The 17,441-nt window shown below is 34.8% G+C and overlaps 1 protein-coding gene across 8 annotated transcripts in view; it reads left to right on the plus strand.

Annotated features, from left to right (window-relative positions):
• Positions 1 to 17,441, plus strand: part of Camta (Calmodulin-binding transcription activator) — a 157,132-nt gene that overhangs the window by 38,053 nt on the left and 101,638 nt on the right. The gene's annotated exons all lie outside the window — the stretch shown is intronic.

The raw sequence follows: 17,441 nt of genomic DNA on the forward strand, positions 1-17,441 counted from the left end.
TTTTTTTGGAGTATTTTTGCCTTATTATACATCATTTTACGCAGAATTTTTCGTAGATTCTAAATCTGGGATTGAAATTCAGATCTGACAACAAATAACTGAGTTATGGCCGATCAAAGTTTCGAATAGTTGATTTTCATTTTTCCCAATTTTTCCTAATTTTTAAAGTTAAATATCTGGGAAACTATTAGAGATATTGAGATGCGGTTTACGCCATTGTTTTTCTCGGCTCATTTTACGTCAGAAAATATCCTCAAAAGCCCAAAATTCGATGGTCGATTTTTCGCGAAAAAAAATTCCGACTCAATCGATGAAAATTTTTCAATATTTTAATTTTTGGCCATAGCTTGTAAACTATTTGTCCGATCGTTCTCAAATTTATCCAGTAGATATATTTCGAGCTCCTCTTTCGACTGATGTATAATTCAAAGCTATTACACGTCGTTTTCATTTTGAAAATATTGATTGAAAATCACTCTAAAATGACGTGTTCAAAACAGTTTTTCACCAATGCCTCGTTTATTTATTTAGCAAACTCAACAAATTTGGGTCTCATTTAACGCAGAATGTCACGCTGAATCCAAAAACATGAGAATTTTCAATTTTTGTCAACAAATAACTGAGTTATGGTCGTTTGAATTTTTGGGTTGTCACCAGAGAGCCAAATTTTTGAAGGTTCGAAACAATTCGTGCTCGATATCTCGGAAACTATTTTAGATATTGAGATGCGGTTTACGCCATCGTTTTTCTCGCGATTTTTTACATAAGAAATAGCTCTTAGATTTTTCAAAAGTCGAAAGTTACAGTTTTTCGCGAAAATTCATGGCTAAAACTATGCCAATGTTCTTATATCGATATTTCGCTTATTTTTTGGAGTAATTATACATCATTTCACGCAGAATTTTCCGCAGATTCTAAATCAGGAATTGAAATTCGGATCTGATAATAGATAACTGAGTTATGCCCGATCAAAGTTTCGAATAGTTGTTTTTCATTTTTTCTAATTTTTAAAGTTAAATATTTCGAAAACTTGCGGTTGGGCGGCCATCGTTTTCCTCGGCTCATTCTACGTTAGAAAAAGTGCTCAAAACCACAAAATTCGATAGTCGATTTTTTGCGAAAAAAAATTTCGACTCAAACCATGAACATGTTTCAATTTTTTAATTTTTTACAATAACTTGAAAACTATTTGTCCGATCGATCTCAAATGTGGCCAGTTAATAGATTTGGAGCTCCTCTTTCGATTGATGTAGAATTCAAAGGTATTAAACGTCGTTTTTACCTTGAAAACAGTGATTAAATTCAGAAGCTAGACAATTTACTTGATGTTGGGGCGGCAGCATTATTTGACTTGAGAAATAACCGCGCAAACTTTCAAATTTGTTTGCTATCTCGCCGGAATGCATTTTACATTTTGATGAAACTCAATCCTTACGTGTTGCAAATTTTCCGACACGTGTCGAGATAAATCTTCACTCAGCTCGTCAAATTAACCAAATGAGATTTCTACCGGAAATACTGCCACCGATAATCGACAGAAAAAATCGACCACGAATCTCTTATGTGATTGGAACAACAATGGCTGAGAAAAAGCAGGGCAAGAGGCGTTTTAGATTTCGATCTTCCCCAAGGAGTAAGAAATGTTAGGACGGGCTTTGGCATGTTTTGCACGTAAAAGCAAAAATTGCTCCGTTCGGTTTGCTCCGACCAGACAAGCTGTATTTTCTTTTTTGACTTGGTATTAACAGTGACCTGTTTTTAACTCGACGATAATTGAAAACTCATTTAGAAGATTAAATGAAAATACCTGGGGCTTTACTTTAAAAATTAAATTGCTGATACATCAAAAGCTGAACTAAAAACTCTACATTCCACTTTATCCGTTATGCCATGTAATTTCAACATTCTTCAACCATTTTACAATCTAAATAAAACCAGACTTTATCATAAACTACAATATTAGGATTCCTGTCTGAACGTAATAATGAGTGTAAATTATCTTCTTTTGTGGACACATTCAAGTTAAATCCATTCCGTTGCCATGGTCGAGGCACATTTTATAGCAAAACAAGAATAATTAATTAACTCTGAAAGGTTAGCATGCACATGCCTTTGTATGTTTAAATAATTACGTAAACTGAACAATAAAACAATCCAAGATTCTACTGTACTAACTCGATATTAAGTTATAAAGTTGGCAAATAAGACATATTAAAACAATAGCTTTAACCACGACAAGGTGATGTCGAACTTTCTGGTTAATTAACATGCTATCGACTAATTGTGAAAGCCGGCAGTACGGTCCTGGCTCGTACCATCCTCGAGTTCGCCAGATTGCTTGTCCAATAAATGCAATTTACACTGTGGCATTACGCTAAAATGTGAATTAGATTGAGGACAAAGCTGATTTAAATGTCTTGCTAGTTTCATCAACAATCATTTTGAATTAGGGTTCTCTCTACTTAACTCTAGACGGTTTTTGGTCAATGTCTCGTTTTTCTCGCGATTTTCTAGATAAAAAATAGTTCTTACATTTTTCAAAAGTTGAAAGTTGAGGTTTTTCGCGAAAATTCATGGCTAAAACTTTGACAAACTTCTGATATCGATATGGAGCTTATTTTTTGGAGTAAACTATTAGTATTATTAGTTTTTATAAATTTGAAATTTTTGGTTTTTTATTCCTCAACCTTCGAGGCTCTCAGGTGTTTAGCTGCTTAGGCTGAAGTTTCTTAAGATTTCAGACTCTCAGGTTCTTAGGTAATTAAACTCTAAGTTTGCCTGAAGTTTCAGTTCAGAATTGAATTAAAGGCTTTAGTTTCTGTACTGTTGTGATCACCACATTTACATTTCTGTTCAGGTAATTCGCTAATTTTTTTTCCTAAATCGATAAATATTTTTCAAACAAGCTCTTTCGCCATAGAGCCAACTTTATAGCAGTCCGATTTTTAGGACGCTCTAATAATTTCGAAAACGTGTGTTTGTAAGTTCATTATCCCTCTCCTTTTGCAGCGCTTTTGATATGTATATTAGCCTGTAAATATGTATAATGTAAGTGGTGATTTTCTATGCCATTTCCATGTAACGGTTATCTAAAACATAAAGAGCATCGTTAGAGTTAACGGTGTAATTAACCCTTCGCTTCAGTCGTACCTAAGAATTTATTTGTAACTCTAGAATCGTCATTTTTTTGGTGTTCTTATTGGCCCAAAGTGGCTTAGCTGTAATGAAAGGGTGATTTTCGTTTGACAAGCTACAGGCTCGGTTTCGTTTTAATTCCGTCTTTTGTGCGGTGATGACTTTCAACACTTGTACATTGTAACATAATCGTGTACTTGTAATCTGAAAGCTCTTAATGAGGCCGTTGTTTCAGTAATTAAAGCGCAGTATTCTTGTTTGTTACCAACAATGTTGTCAGATCTTAACTGCATCATTTCTTATTCTTTGTTTATCTGTTTTGTTTGGACGAGTTTTATCGTGTTTCCTTTTTATTCTTAATCGAGTCGAAGAGGAAGCAGGGATTTCTCGGCCCTTCCGGACTCCCTGCAGGATGAGCCGGCATCAATTATGAACAACGCAAATATTTGCCTTCGTTTCTGTCTCTATGAAACGCTTCCGCACTCGGAGATTTATTTTCTGTTCTTTCTTGGTGAGGGTTAACCTCGTTTTTTGTGATTGTCTGATGACGCACGTTGGAGCATATTGTAATTTTTTATTTTGACTGTAAACAGAGATGTGGTGAGTGTTTGTCTGAGTTTCAGGATCGATGATGGTGCCGCGAGCTTTTGTGTAGCTTTTGCCAGTCGTAAAGTTTAAAAGCCAGTTTACAAGATCAATCCAAAGCGCCAAGCTGTAAACATTTCATGTATCCAATATTGGTGCCTGACCGAAAGGGCACGTTAAAAATCAGGCCTTTCAGGAAGCTCTCTCCTTCTGAAAGCTCCAAACCTTTACCCAATTTCAGTTCTCTTTCATTCTTTCCCTTTCTCCAACTTGTGTCGAACGATCTCAATGTCTGTCTATATAACTTGAATTTCTCAATAAGTTTCCTGGCTAGTAGTCGCTCTTTTCTCAGGAATTTCATTTTCTGCTGCTGCTTCGTGGCAGGAGGTGTTTATTCCGTATGAAATATTGATAGGGTATTCGAAATATTCGTACGGATTTACTCAAATAATGTATGAGCGTTCTGTTTTTCTTAGTTTGGTGTTACTAGTGCTTACAGTCTTTGTTAGGAATATCCGGCACTGCTTTCGCATTCTGATGGGTTGCTCTTGCAACAAGCGATCCAGTTTTAGGCAACGAATAGAAAATCTTCGAGGCAAACGGATGCTTTCTCCGATAAACTTTCCAATTCTTATACATGGAATCAAATATTCAGCTATTGAAATTGAAATATGTGTACGCCTCGGAATACCGTTGGAAAACTAATACATCTCTTCAATTTCGATAACAACCCCGAGTTCAACCAATATCTAAAACTTTTGTAGAAAGTGGCCCTCGTTTATAACTTTGACTTCTATCAACAAGCCTTCCAGCTCCAAACATACTAGGTAATTAATTTCTGACCTTTCCGTTTGTTTACTCGGTAATAATTCTGGCCATCCTGAATACTAATCAGAAAACCCGAGTCCTTAAGTTGCCCTCTTCCGTTTCGGGAAAACCACTGCCTAAGCACCTAAGGAATGCAAAATGTTCAGGATGTCGGCGGTTGACACAAAATGAATCGCTTAAACTAGTTTTGTCATTCATCTTTTCCCTTTTTCGGGACTTGAAATTTTAGCTGAGCTTGCCACTCTTATTGATTCAATTAATAAGTGTTCTAAAAATCGTTACTAACTTGTGAATTAATTAATGTTAAACTTGCTAGTATAAAAATTTACTTACCTTTTTTTTTAAAGAACTAATTAACTCAAATTGGTTATTAGGGCTCATTTTACGCAGAATTTTACGCATATTTAAATCTACGACAACAAATAACGGAGTTATGGAGGATTAAAATTTCGGATATTTGATTTTCATTTTCCAAATTTTTAAGGCTAAATATCTTGGAAACTACGACAAATATTGATAAAGGCTTTGTGGCATCGTTTTTCTCGCGCTTCTTTAGCTAAGAAATCGTTCTTAGATTTTCCAAAAGTCGAAAGTTGCAGTTTTTTGCGAAAATGTATGGCTAAAACTACGGCAAACTTCTGATATCGCTATCTCGCTTTTTTTGGAGTAAACTTGCGTTATTGTTATTATACATACATACATATTATACATTTACGCAGAATTTTACGCAGATTCCAAATCTGGGATTGAAATTCAGATCCGACTACAAATAACTGAGTTATGGCCGATCAAAGTTTCGGATAGTTGATTTTCATTTTTCCTCATTTTTCGTAATTTTCAAAGTTAAATATCTCGGAAACTATTTGAGATATTGAAATGCGGTTCGTGCCATTCTTTTTCTCGCCTCATTTTACGTTAGAAAATGTTTTCAAAAGCCCAAAATTCGATAGTCGATTTTTCGCAAAAAAAAATCCGACTCAAACGATGAAAATTTTTCATTTTTTTTATTTTTGACCATAACTCGTAAACTATTTGTCCGATAGATCTCAAGTTTGGCCAGTAGATAGATTTTGAGCTCCTTTTTCGACTGATGTATAATTCAAAGCTATTAAACGTCGTTTTCATTTTGAAAACATTTATTGAAAATCGCCCTAAAATGATGTTTTCAAAACAGTTTTTGGCCAATGCCTCGTTCATTTATTAAGTAAACTCAACAAATCTGGATCTTATTTTACGCAGAATTTTACGCTGAATCCAAAAACATGAGAATTTTTGAGTTTTCGTCAACAAATAACCGAGTTATGGCCGGTTGAAATTGTGGGTTGTCGTCAGAGGGCCAAATTTTTGAAGGTTTAAAACAATTCGTGCTAGATATCTCAGAAATTATTTCAGATATTGAGATGCGGTTTGCGCCATCGTTTTTCCCGCGATTTTTTACATAAGAAATAGTTCTTTGATTTTTCCACAGTCGAAATTTGCAAATTCTCGCAAAAATTCATGACTATAACTATGGTAAATTTTGATATCGATAGCTCGCTTATTTTTTAGAGTAAACTTAAGTTATTATAGATCAGTGTACGCAGAATTTTCCGCAGATTCCAAATCTGGGATTTAAATTTAGATCCGCCTACAAATAACCGAGTTATGGCTGATTAAAGTTTTGAAAAGTTGATTTTCATTTTTTCTCATTTTTCCCAATTTTTAAAATTAAATATCTCAGAAACTATTAGAGATATTGAGATGCGATTTGCGTCATCGTTTTTCTCGGCTCATTTTACGTTAGAAAAAGTGCTTAAAAGCCCAAAATTCGATAGTCGATTTTTTGCGAAAAAAAATCCGACTCAAACGATAAAACAAATTATTTTTTTTATTTTTGACCATAACTCGTAAACTGTTTGTTTGATCGATTTCAAATTTTGCCAGTAGATAGACCTCGAACTCCTCTTTCGGATGATATATAATACAAAGGTATTAAACGTCGTTTTTACATTGAAAACAGTGATTGAAAATCACCCCAAAATGACCACTTCAAAACAGTTTTTGGTCAATGCCTTGTTTATTTCTTAGGCAAACGCGCAATGTCACGCTGAATCCAAATCTGGAATTTAAATTCAAATCCGACAACAAATAACTGAGTTATGGCAGTTTTGGGTTGTCGCCAGAGGGCCAAATTTTTGAAAGTTCAAAACAATTCGTGCTCGATATCTCGAAAACTATTCCAGATATTGGAATGCGGTTCGCGGCATTGTTTTTCTCGCGATTTTTTACATAAGAAATAGTTTTTAGATTTTCCAATAGTCGAAAGTTGCAGGTTTTTGCGAAAATTCATGACTAAAACTATGGCAAAGTTCTGAAATTGATACCTCGCTTATTTTTCGGAGTAAATTTGAGTAAAAAATGCTTTATTTACCTCATTTTACGCAGAATTTTCCGCAGATTCCAAATCTGTGATTGAAATTCAAATCTGAGAACAAATAACTGAGTTCTGGCCGATCAAAGTGTCGAATAGTTGATTTTCATTTTTCCTAATTTTTAAAGTCAAATATCTCGGAAACTATTAGAGATATGAGATGCGGTTTGCGCCATTCTTTTTCTCGGCTCATTTTACGTTAGAAAATGTTCTCAAAAGTCCAAAATTTGATAGCCAATTTTTCTCGAAAAAAAATTGCGACCCAAACGATGAAAATTTTTCAATTTTTTTATTTTTGACCATAACTCGTAAAGCATTTGTCCGATCGATCTCAAGTTTGGCTAGTAGATAGATCTCGAGTTCATCTTTCGATCGATGTAAACACAAAGGTATTAAACGTCGTTTTCACCATGAAAACAGTGATTGAAAATCACCCCAAAAAGACCTCTTCAAAACAGTTTTTCTTTAATGCCTCGTTTATTTATTTAGCAAACACGCTGAATTCAAAGCCGCAAGAATTTTTAATTTTCGTCAACAAAAAACTGAGTTATGGACGTTTGATTTTTGGGTTGTCGCCAGAGGGTCAAATTTTTTAAGGTTCGAAACCATCCGTGCTCAATATCTCGGAAATTATTAGAAATATTAGGAAACCGTTTGCGCCATTGTTTTTCTCGTGATTTTTTAACTAAGAATTTTTTAGAAAGAAAAGTCTGATGACTAAAACTATGTAAACCTTGTTCGATCGATTTCTCGCTCCTTTTATTCGATTTCTCGCTTCTGGAATGAAGGGGAACGTAAACTGGAGAGCCACGTCTCTCACGCGAAAGCCAAAATTCTGAAGGGCCCAATACTCTCAATCGCCTTCTAAACAAAATACGGCGAGCCAGAGAGCTCAAAATTTAGAATAGTAGGGGTAATAATTTGGTTAAATTAGCAGTGCAATAGAGTGACGTGGTTTTCCTGGTGGTTTTTGAGCAACATACATTATTCAGAAATTTTTGAGTCGACTGTTGGAATTGCACGAGTGAAGACGGGCCAAAGATTTTTTGTCTGTTAGTTATGGTATCGAGGGGCGTTTTTGGAGCAATTCCAGCTAGTGGTCACGGCTTGACCCTGATGGCCGGCTCCGGTCCTGGACAATATTTAGGAATTTCATTACTAACCATGACGCTGTCCGAATGGCCACCAAGAACACACTCGGCCTGTGCTTAACGTTTATTAATGCGGTAATGTGCGAGGTCGTTAAATTATTCGTTTCCTTTTATTAGAGAAGACGAATTTCGTAATGTGAGTAGATCGTAAAGATACGAAAGGATGTACTCCAGGGAAAGCCTATCGAGAAGCAGAAGTGGCGTCCTCATTTTTGGGTCAGTCTTGGATATTGTTGCTGAGGTCGTAGACGTTCTCCTTGAAAGGACATTTTCACCGCGTGTGCCTTCGGGTCTACACGGACGTCGTTACCGGGATCATCGATTGGACCCCACGTTCCATTTTGCCCATAAATCCCACTATCTGCCTCTGTGCCGTGCATGCATTTACGCCAAATTAGTGGAAGCGTGTATTATTCCAAATTACCAGCGGAGATTTATAAGCTTTTTGCGTTAATTGCTCACGCTAAAATCTGACGCGTCATTTCAATAAACTATAATTATTCATCGACCTGGTTTAATGCTATTTTCACGGAATTAAAAAAGAATTCTGGCCTTGATTAATTTTCTTCGTGGCTTTAAAGCTCAATATTTTTTCAACAATAAAAAATGTGTGGCACGCAATTACTTTTTTACTTCTAAGAACGAAAACGCGGGCATCGATCGATATAATCCATTCGTCGATTTGAAGTAAAAAAGATCCAAACTTTACAATTCTTCCCCGACTATTAAACAAAAATTACAACCCCGCGTTTCACCGTATTAATTGAAGCCGAATTATGCCAAATTCCCGCTGAAATTTATAAGCTTTCACGTTAATTAGTTAATAGCCGCCCTAAACCCGACGTATCGTTTCACCACCACCGGTATTATAATTTTCTAGGTCATGGACGTTGTTTTTCTCTTTCCACATTAAATGGCTCCTAATATGCACCTCGAATAAAGTTGAAATGGTCGCGTTCCTTCGGAGAAATGGATTCGCGTTGGCGTTTCACTTTAATGAATAGAGCCCGAGTATTACATTTGAGCGATGAAGAGTTATATTTTCCCTAGTTTGTCAAGTCTCACGTAGTAAAATAATAAACCTTCAATTTATCATCTCTCATTGCGTTTTGCGAGTGAATTTAGCACGTAGCGGCAACAACACCATGCAATTATCCTAATCTGTAATTCTCTCTCCTTGTACCCTATCCGTTATCGTTAGCCCGCTTTGCATCGTTTCGTCCGTACATAATGAAACGGGGTTGGTGTTGCTATGTTTCTTGGTTATCTCTCGTTCTAGAACGCCTTCATACTTTTACATTTTCTTTTATTGTATGGTTATCTTTGCCACGGTAGGTGTGTTTCGGCAGACCCACACTGAAAATATTTATGTTATGGATTTCTCCCCAAACGCTTTTCAATGATTCAAGATAACGTGTCCGCAGATTTTTTCCGCGAGAATTGAAAATGCGAGCTTTTTATTTACGGCTTCCGTCGAGATTATCCTGATGGAGGAGATAAAACGCACTTTTCCACTTGTTCTCGGATTTTTCTTGACTTAATTGTTGATTTGCCAGTTCTGTTATTTTCTTAATTCTGGGAAATTACTTTAGAAGTTCGCGAGACATTAATGCCGCTCAGATAAGAAGAAACAGTTTTGGGGTTTTGCAGCTCATTTTCTTTGATTTTGCATTGGAAAACAAAAACAATATTTTATATTATAAGTGAGGGAACTGGTAAATTATAAGCGAGTGAGAGCGCTAGAGCGGCTGGTACAAATCTTAAGAATTACCGGTAATAACTATTGTGTAATTTCTTTTAAAATTAGTGTAATTTTTAAAGACACTAAGACTAATAAAGTCTGCAAGTTTCGTAATTGTGACTCCAAAATTAATAGAATTACAGGGTGTTTAATAAATTGTTAAAATTTTTAGTTCATCATCGAAATGAATATTTCTAAAAACTGTTCTTTATTGTAGATTTTTGTAGATTTTCTTTTACTTTAAATTGGCGCAATTTGTAAAGACACTAAGAATAATACAATCTACAAGTTTCGTAATTGTTGCTTCAAACTTAACAAAATTAAAGAGTGTTTAATAAACTTGTGGAAAGTTTTAGTTTATCATCGAAATGAAAATTTCTAAAAATTTTCTCTGTTTTAGATTTTTTTTTAAATTAGACTCATTTGTAAAGACACTAACAGTAATAAGGTCCACAAATTTCGTAATTATGGCTCCAAAATTAACAAAATTACAGGGTGTTTAATAAACTTGTTAAAATTTTTAATTAAGTAATTAATTTTAAGATTTTTTTTTAAAGTATCGTCTGTTATCAAATGACGACATTATATTAGATGAAGTTCATAGTTTTGACAAACAATTGCCAGGAGTGCCAACTCATAAAACAGAAAAATTAATTTTTCAATACTGCTTTAAAAATGGTGGATGCGCCAAATACCAGTTTTGCCAATTATTCGAAATATAATAATTTAATAAGTGATAATATTGTGGTAAAGACTTGTATAATGAAAACGCTTTCAAATCTCGATGTTTCGAGAAATAAATCTCTTTCTGTTTATCAGCGCCCGGTTTTGATTATTTAGAACTTGAGACGAGATATTCAGATTTATAACCTTCTTCACTTTACATATCGTAAAAAATGTGTTTGTGCTTCCATAGACTTGACATCTGATATGATAATAGCTTTCCTCGAGCATTCATGGCGTAACGAAGTGGCAAATACGTTTAGAGTTTCTTTAAATCTGAATAGAGAGAAGTTTTATTTAGAGACAAAACGGAACTTTGCTTATTACTTAAAATCAGAAAAGCGTTTCAATTGCTTCAACTGTTTGAAAAACAAATCCGGCTGTGCTGGTTGGTTTTGGTTAATGGTTTGCATTCGCCAAAGTTGCATAAAACTGGAATTAAACAACTTAAACTCGAATTAAGATTGAGTTAGTGCCAGTTTGTGGCGACTAACAAATCTGTTTTACTTTCATTGCACTTGGATTGTGAGCGAGTTTGTATGTTTTGTTCTAGATGCTTATTTAACAGTAATTTCGTATATTTAAATTTGCTGAAGGGAAAAGAACGCTACAATTTTGTTTGGATATTACATTTGGAATTCCTGGATTAAAGTTAGATTATTACTTATTATTCGAGCTCAGTGTGCAAAACGAGGATTTTAAAATATTCCGGGCTTCCGGGTTTTCTGGGTAGTTTTGATTTATTTTGGGGGAAAAAATCCCCGCCGGCGAGTTGATGAGCGTCATTAATAATAATTGATTTTTTGCGAGAAATGACTGAATTATAAAGATATTAATCTTGGTGGAATCCAGCGATTGTTTCGCTTCTCGGATGTGCTAAAGTTAGAAACGACACAATATATTGCTCTGACCTGCGTTATTTTAGACCTTATGGTGTGAGACAAAGCTACATTTATCAAGTTGTAGGTGTAACTTGTAACAGCTGATTCGAAACTTCCTTTCAGGAATGTTTGGCACGGAAAAACAGCCATCCGAAACTCGCAATTTTTTTATCGAATTGCGAAGTAAATCATATTTTAAACTACTTCGTGAGAACCGGACATTAGTGCAATTCTAGCTTAAAAGTAATCAAATTTGATGAATTTATATCGAGGTTTTTGTTTTCGTGCTATTAAATAATTCCCTCGAAAAGTTTTGTTATTATGTAGCTTGTGAAATTGCTGGAGGCCGCTTTGGAAATTAGTTTTGAGATGTGAATATTGTTAACGCAATGTGCACAATGGTGTTTTCGTAGGGCCAGAGGCGCGTAAATTCCGTAATATTGTGTGCTTTGGATTTTTGTCAAATAAGCATAAAAGAATGCACTTTAATTACATAGTTTAATGCTTTTAGCGACTGCATGAAAGCGAGTTAGTTAGGAAAAATAAAAAGGCGGATCTCTAAAAATAAAATTTCATTACACACTCTAAATTTGAAAATGTTTTACTGCCACCGAAGGAGCGAAAAAAATTCTCTCATTAAAACCTGCAATATTTATACATGGTGGAATTGCAACTTAAATGCAGTTCATGTAAACACGTATTAAAAGCAATAATTTCAGTGCTCCTTTAATGATACACAATAAACTACGAACGCGGACTGTGTAGCGTATTATGGCTTTCCTCCAGCTTTCGTACTAATAATAAGGAACACTGCACGCAATATGCTGAACAATGCTTCGGTTTTAAAGCATACGCCAAGCGATTCTTAAGATTTTTAGTTTACGTTCTCAAAAATTGCTATTTTACGAACTAATTCAAGTCTCTGAAATGCGTCTTTTTCGGACTCACAAAAATTGCCATGACGACCAATAAACAACAATTTTAATCCTACAATAATATGTATGTTACTAGTTTTTGTTTGCGCTTTTTTTTTCGTTTTTTACAGCTTTTACAAAGGGCGATCCCTTTGTAAACTACTTGCCCTATCAATCTCTAATTCAGACTCGGTCGATATCTAGCTTATTCATAATTCAATATTAAAGTATTGGTACTAATTTTACGCAGAATTTCACGTAGAGTGCAAAAAGGCAAAACTCGTTAAGATCGGTCTACAAATAACTGAGTTATGGCCGATCAAAGTTTAGAATAGTTGATTTTTATTTTTCCCAATTCTTCCTAATTTTTAAAGTTAAAATGGCGGTTTGCGCCATTCTTTTTCTCGGCTTATTTTACGTTAGAAAATGTTCTCAAAAGCCCAAAATTCGATGGTCGATTTTTTGTAAAAAAAATTCCGACTCAAACGATGAAAATTTTTCATTTTTAGATTTTCCAATAGTCGAAAGTTGCAGTATTTTGCGAAAATTCATGATTAAAACTATGCCAAACTTCTCATAACGATATCTCGCTTATTTTTTAGAGTAAACTTGAGTTATTATACATCAGTGTACGCAGAATTTTCCGCAGATTCCAAATCTGGGATTTAAATTCAGATCCGATTACAAATAACCGAGTTATGGTTGATTAAATTTTGAAAAGTTGATTTTCATTTTTCCTGGGTTGTCGCCAGAGGGCCAAATTTTTGAAAGTTCAAAACAATTCGTGCTCGATATCTCGAAAACTATTCCAGATATTGGAATGCGGTTCGCGGCATTGTTTTTCTCGCGATTTTTTACATAAGAAATAGTTTTTAGATTTTCCAATAGTAGAAAGTTGCAGGTTTTTGCGAAAATTCATGACTAAAACTATGGCAAAGTTCTGAAATTGATACCTCGCTTATTTTTCGGAGTAAATTTGCTTTATTTACCTCATTTTACGCAGAATTTTCCGCAGATTCCAAATCTGTGATTGAAATTCAAATCCGAGAACAAATAACTGAGTTCTGGCCGATCAAAGTGTCGAATAGTTGATTTTCATTTTTCCTCATTTTTCGTAATTTTTAAAGTTAAATATCTAGGAAACTATTTGAGATATTGAGATGCGGTTTGCGCCATTCTTGTTCTCGACTCATTTTACGTTAGAAAATGTCCTCAAAAGCCCAAAATTCGATAGTCGATTTTTCGCGAAAAAAAATTCCGACTCAGTCGATGAAAATTTTTCAATTTTTTTATTTTTGGCCTTAACTCGTAAACTATTTTTCCGATCGATTTCAAATTTGCCTAGTAGATAGATCTTGCACTTCTCTTTCGACAGATTTAAACATAAAGGTATCAAAGGTCGTTTTCAGCTTGAAAGCACTGATTGAAAATCATCCCAAAATGACCTCTTCAAAACAGTTTTTGGCCAATCCCTCGTTTATTTTTTTAGCAAATTAGACAAGTTTTAGCTCATTTTCCGCAGAACGTCACGCTGAATCCAAAAACATAAGAATTTTTAATTTTCGTCAACAAATAACTGAGGTATGGCCATTTGAATTTTTGTGTTGTCGTCAGAGGGCCAAATTATTGAAGGTTTAAAACAATTCGTGCTCACTATCTCGGCAACTTTTACAGACATTTAGATGTGGTTTACGCCATCGTTTTTCTCGCGATCTTTTACATAAAAAATAGTTCTTAGATTTTCCAAAAGTCGAAAGTTGCAGTTTTTCGCGAAAATTCATTCTTGGCGAAAACTATGCAAAACTTCTGATATCGATATCTCGCTTATTTTTTGGAGTAAACTTGCGTTATTATACATCATTTTACGCAGAATTTTCCGCAGAATCCAAACAAGTGAGAGTCGGTAAGATCTACAAACCACTGAGTTGTAGGTAAGCGATCAAAATTTTGGATATTGAATTTTGAGTTGGAAAATTTTCAAAGCTCTAAGCTACGACAGATTTTGAGAAACGGATTTCACCGTCATATTTTTTTAGTTTTTTTTTTAAGAATCCTCCCTCAAAAGTCGATAATTCGCTAGCAAAATTTTTGGGCGAAAACATTTTGCGACTCAATCGATGAAAAATTAAATTTGTAAAGTTTTTGTCAGAAACAGAAAATTGGCTTGATTGCTATAATCCCGTTACACGATTGAATTCGACAGAATCCCAAGTTCGTCTCTCCTCCCTTACTCAGCAAAAATTGTATTAACACGCTCTATTATTTCGCCGTCGCTTACGTGGAGTGCTGTTGACACCTTGTTTATAAATGGCGCTTATTTCAGACGCAAAGGTGCATAAATAAAATATCTACATTTATATTCATCGCTGAAAAAAGTCAAAGACTTTCCTCTTATTATTCAAATGGAGACATTTTAAGTTTGAAATCGCATCTGAAATATTATGAGGTGAGATTTAGAGACATTCCGAAGTTTTCTTGCCGGCGTGTTTGCAGTGCGGATTTGCAATGGAAGTGCCTGAGCGTTTCAGCATTTCACCTGAAATGAGCTTTATGACGCCCTCGACACCTTCCCGACAACTTCAGATGTAGGCCGACCATCACAACGCGTTTAATGCCGACGTCAGATTTCGGGCTTTATCATGGTATTTTATTTCTTTATTTGAATTTTTAAATTGCTTTTTTCTGCCCTGGGAATGTACGTGGAAGTCGGATCTGTTATTTCCCTCGGTTTTTTTAATTTTAACGTTCAATATTTTTAACGCACTCGTAATAGGGACGTTAATTTTTTGCACCTTTATAAAAGAAAAAAGTACGCTCTTGCAAAAAACATTCAATTAAAAAAGGGGAAATTAATTGCGCAGCCGGGACTGAAAACAGAATGAAAATTTTCGCGGCGGATTTTTTTATTTATTTATAAATTAATTGGAATTGCTACACTATTTTTATCCTAATTTACTTTAATTACCAGCTAATTAAAATAATTGGTACCACTTTAATTTAATTCTGGTTGCGCAGTCTTTCACGTCGATTCAAATACGAAGTTATTTTAAAAATAGTTGCCACTTAAAGATGATATCAGCACTTTACTGCATTTTATCTCTCCATCGTTTCATGCAATTCAACTAATTTTCTTTCGAAGATTAAACTCCACATGAACCTTCGTGAGTATCAAATTTAACATCATCATGTAATGTAATCGTAGGTGTGTGGATTTTTCGCATCTGAAATAATTTCGAATTAACTTTTATTGGGTCGTAAGTTAAACACGAAAAATAGGTTTTTTTCGGTTATTTATGTCGGTTTACATAATCTTGTAAAGCTGTCGTGTCTAGTAGATTGCCTGTCGTTTTTATAATCCCATATATCTTCTTTCGCCATGTTTTCTAAGTGATTCCATGTTTAAATGTGTGTTTCGATTATCCTCTGATCTCGATTTTTAATTTATCGGTGGTGGAGAAAAAGTACATTGATATTTATAAAATTGTACGTTTATGTGTTATGGCACGCACATGTGATCTCAGTAGGCGCATAAATTAAACTAATCTTAATCAGATAGAAATTTTCACAAAAACGCAAAAGACTTGGTGCGTTGTAATTTCTGCACTTTTCCGGGTCAGAATTGCAAGAACAAACCGTATCATCGGATAAATCATATTTCATCGATAAAGAACACGAGATCAAGTCACCGTAATAAAACCGGGGTAATTTCGAATAAATTTTGAAATCTGTTTTGTTTTTCTTGCGATTTTTTAGCTTGAAATAGACCTTCGATAGTTCGAATTCGAAATTTTATTCTTTTCGATATTTCGATATCGATATCTCGCTTATTCATGAACCAATATTAAATTATTGGTACTCATTTTACGCAGAATTTCACGTAGAATCCAAAAAGGTAAGACTCGTTAAGATCGGCTTACGAAAACCTGAGTTATATGCGATAAAAGTTTCGGTTATTGCGTTGGAAAATTTTCAAAGCTATGTTCGAAACTACGAAAAATTCTGACTTTCACTATCGGTTTTCTCGGGTTATTTTACTTTAGAATTCGCCCTCAGAAGTCGAAAATTCGAAGTTCGATTTTTGGGGTGAAAAAATTTTGCGACTCAATCGATGAAAAATTTTGAATTTTTTTTTTGAGTGCTTCTCGTAAAATATTTGACATATCTTAGTGAGATTTGGCTAGTTGCTAGATCTCGAGCTGCTCTTTCGATTGATATATAATTCAATGGTACTAAACGCAGTTTTCGCCCCGAAACAGCTCCTTGAAAATGACTAAAAACACCCCCTGAAAATTTATTTTGTTCGATATCTCGTTTATTAGTTAATGAAATTTGAGCTGGATGGGTTTATTTAACGCAGAATTTGGCGTTGAATCCAAAACTACCATCATTTTTCTCGTCCGACAATAAATAACTGAATTAGAGGCGTTTGAAATTTCGGGTGTTCGCCAGAGGGACAGAATTTTGGAAGTTCGAAAACGATTTTTCTCGATATCTCCAGAATTATACCAAATATTAAGAAACGCTTTTCAAAATTGTTTTTCTCGCGATTTTTTAGCTTAGAAGTCGATGTTCGATAGTTCGGAAGTACGGAAGTTAGCTAGTTTTCTGCCCTTTCCTGGTCAGAATTGCAAGAGCAAACCGTATCGTCGGATAAATCATATTTCATCGATAAAGAACACGAGATCAAGCCACCGTAATAAAACCGGAGTAATTTCGAATAAATTTTGAAATCTGTTGGGAGTATTTTTTCCGGGCCCCGACTTCCATAAATGCAAATGATTTTTATGATTCTATAACCGGAGCTGTCAGAAACATGCACGGTGAATTATCCGGAATAATACCAAGAATGTTATTACAGTGTCTTTAAAGCACCAGTTGAGAGTAAGCCGCCTTTGGAAACGACCTCTGAAACCCTTAGACCACTACAAACAGGCTGCTCTTATAAGGATATTCCGCTCAAAGGACTCATAAAATATTCCGTTTGGCAATCACCATTAATTTTTCCATTTTCCAGAGGGTTCAAAATAGCCACTCCAACTAACCGCGTCTTTTAATATATCGCTTCATGGGGCA

The sequence above is a fragment of the Gnatocerus cornutus genome, chromosome 9, assembly GCF_029298725.1.
Source record: "Gnatocerus cornutus isolate USDA-ARS CGAHR chromosome 9, icGnaCorn1.1, whole genome shotgun sequence".
NCBI lineage: Eukaryota > Metazoa > Arthropoda > Insecta > Coleoptera > Tenebrionidae > Gnatocerus > Gnatocerus cornutus.